Source organism: Coturnix japonica, unplaced genomic scaffold (genome assembly GCF_054131305.1).
Source record: "Coturnix japonica strain WE unplaced genomic scaffold, WE-NBRP24 Scf040, whole genome shotgun sequence".
Lineage (NCBI taxonomy): Eukaryota > Metazoa > Chordata > Aves > Galliformes > Phasianidae > Coturnix > Coturnix japonica.
This window is the reverse complement of record NW_028188943.1, coordinates 3,088,901-3,094,418: the sequence shown is the minus strand read 5'-3', so window position 1 is coordinate 3,094,418 and position 5,518 is coordinate 3,088,901.

Genomic DNA, 5,518 nt, shown 5'->3' with positions numbered 1-5,518 from the left:
CAGTTCCGTGTATTGGCCAGCAGGTGGCAGCAGAGACCACGGAAAGAACGTCTGCGGGACAGACCCTGGGGATCCGTTCTCTTTTGATTATAGGGGAAGAACACAAAGATGGAAGAGGAGGGAAGGGGGAAAAAATAAAAGAAAAAAAGAAAAAACCAAACCACAGCAAACAAATAAAAACTTCTCCAAATGTAGCAAACGTGAATCTCTGTCAATAAATAAATGAGTAATTGAATTGATGTCCCTTTCCCCCCTCTTCCCCCCCCCCCCCCCACCAACTTCTGAGATGAAAAAAAAACACCTGGTATCAATTGGACAGATGCACACAGTGAAGCCAGGGATGGTCTGAAACGCAAAGCAGCTGAGCAGCTTTTAGAAGAAAACAGAGTAGTAACAACTTCTGTACCTACATTCACCACTCTGAGATCCTGTCTGGGTCACCCAAGGCTTGTAAATAACCACTGGGTCGGTTCTGATGTCGAGTGATTTGTTGTCAGTTCTCTCATGGTTCTCCGGTCAGTTCTCCGGTGCCAGGATCTGCCACAGGGCATTCTGACCACGGGCATCATGTTTCTACGCTGCCGCCTGCATTTAACAGGCAATGGGACTGCCCAGCATGTGCAAGGCAGCACCTCTTTCACACCACCAGAATGTTTAAGGCTGTTGGGATTGTTGTGAGCGTCCCATTAACACTGAGGCTAGAGATACCCTTAGGATTGACATTACTATTAGCAGTACTTTGATGGTGCCCTATCTGGGTCATTTTCAGGGGATGTCAGGAGTAAGGCACAGTGTCAGGAGAAAAAGAACAGACTCTGTTACTTTATAAACGTGATAATAGAGAGAGTTCATTGGAAAAAATACAACTCTTAAATAATACAAAGCATGCTTCTGATTGGATGCAGGCATCATCTGGGCTCTGATTAATATTACTCTTAAGGTAAAGATTATTGTTACCTTAATGATTGTTTTTAGGATTATGATCAGGGTAAAGGTTCCTTTTGCTACAAACTTCTAGCATCATTTTTGTTGTTACATTTGCAATTAGGGACGATTTTAGAATCAGGGCAAGGGTTAGGATTAGAGTTACATTGCGGGTTAATGCTGTTATCTTTACAGCTCCTGTGAGGGTTGGGGTCTGGGTCAGGTGTTTAAAAAATGAAATGAGAAAAGCATAAAAAAAAATATATTGAAAGCTTCAGATTTCCTTAATCTTTGTGGGAATCATATAATGTGCAACTCAGATCTACCTCTTTGTGCAGTGACTGCCTGTAAATTTGCTAGAGCCTAATATAATATGGCCTTGTGCTTTCCGCTAACTCACCTTCATTTCATTTTCATTAAATTTGCTTGGTAGTCAGATTTTGGTGTGTGGATGTTTTAAAACAATCTAACTGACATTGGCAAAAAATTAAAAATAAATAAATAAATACATGACAGCATCAATTGTATCAATTTTTATATATAAGAAGAGAATTTTCCTTAGTTTTCTGTGCCTCTTTACTTTCTTACCCTCTCCCCTTGTGTGAGAAACTCTCAAAGTCAAAGATTTCTAGTTAGGCAAAGATGGCAGCGATAGCAGCAGTGCTTATTCATTATTGCAATACTGCACGCACATCCCCTGTTGGCAAGGGAGAAACTGCACACCAGTCAGTGAAATCAATTCTGTTCTATGCCCTAAACCCAATGCAAATAATACTGTCATGGCTCTCATTGGTTGAGCATCACAGGCTCACACACTCCTCGAGACTGTTGCTAGGATTCATTTCCATATAAGGTCAATTACCAACCTCTTGTTTTTAGGTTTGCCTTGTACTTTTCTGCGGAGAGAGAAGGGCAATGTTTCCAAAAGTCAGTACATTCATTCTGTCCTGTGCTGGGCTCTACCCACCCTGTGTATTTATCTTGTGCTTGTCTCAATTCTCCCCATGTCAGAACGCCCCCAGTCTGAACTTAACTCTATTCAGCAACTTTCTTGGTGGAAAACCTACTTATACAGCTGTTTTACAAGAGGGTTATACATTCAGTTAGGGCCTACACTATGTACTGAAAATACTGGAAACCTCCACTGCAAAAACACAATCTACCTCTCCCATCTGTGCAGCCTTGCAGACCCAGAGCACGCCAGGTTATTTCTGCTTTCATAGCATTTGCATGCTGTAGGGTGAGCAAAAGGTTCTGCTGCTTGATCCTTCTGCAAGAGCTGCCTACCGGCAAATGGTTGCAGGGATGGAGGATGTGACAGAAAGCATTTGTCTCCACAAGAGCAGAGTTACATTCAGTGCAGAGTGTGAGAGTCAGGTTGGTGTGGAAAAGCACTGACACGCTGGGGATGATGCAGTGCTCACATGTCTAACACTCACAGACATTACTGTCAGAAGGATGGTGCTGTGTTGTGCTTCTACCTTTGGCAGCCCCTGGAGAAATGCTGTGGCACACAGAACACCTTTGTATTGCACTGACTGCTGCCATGCAGCATGGATTTAACACACCAAATCCAGAGGAGCATGACTGCATCTAACTGCCCTGAGAAAAACTACTGTAGCTGAAGAGATGAGGAGGCAGCTGCTCATCTGCAGAACAAGCAGCACTGCCAGACATTGGGCCAGGTGAGCACCTCCTGCTGCAGCGTGATGATGACAGGGCTGGAGATGATCTGCAAAGCCAGCTTAAAAGTGGGAGACGTGAGTCAACATGGCAGGAGGACAGAGGTGTTAGGGAGCAGCCAAGGCATCAAAGAGTATCAGAAGGCTTTGAAAGGTATCACAAAGCGACAGCCAGGAAGACTGGGATTATCATGAGCAGCAACCTGGATGCTAGAGATTATTTGCTCCCATACAAAATAGTAGAGATCTTGCTGCTGACATCCCAAAGCCAGGCAAAATGGGAACCCAGAGCTCTGCCTGCACGAACCCCACAGCCATAGCATTGCAAGCTGAGCTGCCTTGCTGTTTGTTGCATTCATCCAAATCCCTGTGAATGAAGATTCAGAATGCAGTCAAGGCGATGACTGTGCATGAGAGTGACTTTATTCAATAAAAGACAGGAGGGCTTGAGAGGTCAGGGGTGAAGATGGGACTCCTCTTGTCAAGATGAGAGTGGCTCAGAGCTTGTGCTGCTGCCTGGTGCCTGGGACTGGCAGCCTGACTCTAAGTCCCCATCTAAGATGCTCAGCTTCACCTCACTGATGCTGACCTGCTCCTGCATGGTGGTGCTGCTGCTGGGGCACTCGGGCTGTGCTTGGGATGGGCAGCACTGCAAAGGCGCTGGGTCACAATCCAGGCAGGTGACTGCTGTGTCTGGCAGGCTCAGGTCAGCATCTTCAGCAGAGCCAGGAGATATGAGAGCATGAACGTGGATGAGCCCCTTGTGTCCATCACTGTTACCATGTGGAAGGCTGTCATCCGAATTGCAGCGATTCGTGCTTAATAAGAACTCTCCATTGATGGAAACACACTGCACATCACTACTTGGTTTGGATCTCTGGGGTTGACAAGGGCTCGAATCACCTAGGAAGGCATAGAAACACAAGGGTTAGTGTCAAACATTTGCAAGTTGAATCATGAAAGGTTGTTGATATTTGGTAATAGAGTGGCGTCAGGAAGAAGCAAATAGGCTTCAAGCAACAGAGCCACTGTCTTGAAAGTGATCCTCATGCAAGTCCAGCTCGTGTGTTGTTTCACTGTAATCCGCTTCTTTGGGTCTACCTAGTGGGCAGCAGCACTCGAGCTGTTACTGATATCATTGAAAAGAACTGGAGACAATTGTTCTATTCCTAAGAGCTTCAAGGTGCCTAGAAGCACAAATAGAAACCAGCAGTATTTAATCACTTCACCAAAAGGAAGGTCAAACACCTGAGCTGTGAAGAGCAGTTACAGAACCTATGCATAAGATCACACCAGACATACTTTGTTCTAACAACAGTTATGGCACATAGTCCATTTCCTTCAATATTCCCAAAATGAAATGATGTGGAGCATTACAGGGAAAGAAACACTGCACACAGACACTATGACCCTGATTAGACTCAAGCAGCAGACTTAAAACAAGTCAGAGTTTTAGATTCCAGGATATTTCAGGACCTATCATGTGTGAAATTCAGTTACACAACAGTGCCGAGGTGCCTGCGTTTCAAGCAACTTTCAGATCACAGCCATGTAAAATAAAAACAAATTCAGTGCAGAAATAGCAATCCTGTACCTTAATACTCATGAGATTATCCATTTTTACAGCACTCTGACTAAGTTCTAAAACTTGCTCATCCCAGTTCACTTCAAGTTCCACCAGTTCAAGCAACGCAGTTCTGAGATCCTATGTATGTTATGCAGATAGAATTGAACAGTGCAGGAATAATCTCTGACAGCTTTAAGAGCTCCGTTCTGCTTACAAACTCTCAGTCCAAAATTATTCGCAGTTTTAAGGAAATGAACACCTGAAGCAGTTGGATCATCTGCCATTTGCCGCATTCTGCTTCTTGGCATCATGATTAGCACAAAGGGTTTTCTGCTGTCCTGCAGAGATGGACAAAGTCCTGCTTACAAATGGACCAAGTTCCAGTGTACAGCAGAGTTTGTACCAGACTAACAAGCCACGTCATTCAATTCATTTGCTCAGGTTGTTATGCACTCAGAAAGGAAACAGAACTAACTGTTGAATTCTGAAGGTAATCTGTGGGGTCCTGTTGAGAGTGTTTTTTACAGCTAGTTATCTGAGAAGGGTCGTAAACATGGTGCGGTTAATCAAGCAGCCATAACACCTGCAATGACAGTGAGAACATCAGGATGCCCTGTGATGGTTAGAAACTAGCCATGGTTCTGGGAACTCAGCAAGGGAGTATCTTTCAGTTGATAACAACAAGCTGTTAAGATACTCGGGGATGGTATGTAATTGGGAACCAATGATGAGCTCCACTTTTGCAATATGTATGAGCTAATTATCCGTATTATAAAGGTATACGCAGCCAAGGAATAAACGAGATTCGCTGATCATGTCAATGACAGGTGTGGTCGTCTGCTTTTCTCCCGCCGTTCTGCAACATCGTTGTTGTTTAGTGTCACTGGGTTCGTTAAACTGCTGTTCATTCTCAGATCGTTGGGTTTTTTTCATTTTTTCCCTCCTAGACCCATTCACAATCTCCCTTCCCTTCCCCTCTCGGCCGCGCCGCACCGCGCTGTTAGAGAGGGGAGGTTCTTTGTTCCTTCTCTCCCTGGGTTTGTTCCCACTGTCACCGAGTGAGCTCTAGAGAGAACTCCGTGACACAAACTCATTGCAAAGTCTAAGCTAGAAGAAGCGTCACCTCAGTGTATCCCAGAAAAAGAACAGCGTTGAGATTTTAATTGGTTTTGGTTTTTTGTTTTATTGAGGGTGGGTTGTTTTTTGTTGGTTTTTTAGGGTTTTTTTTTTTTTTTTTGTCTTTTTTTTGGGGGGGAGGGGGGTTGGGGGGGGGAGGGGTGTAGGGGTGCGAGGGGAAGGGAGAGGGAGGGGACAGTTGTTTGGTTGTTTTTAATATACAATAAAG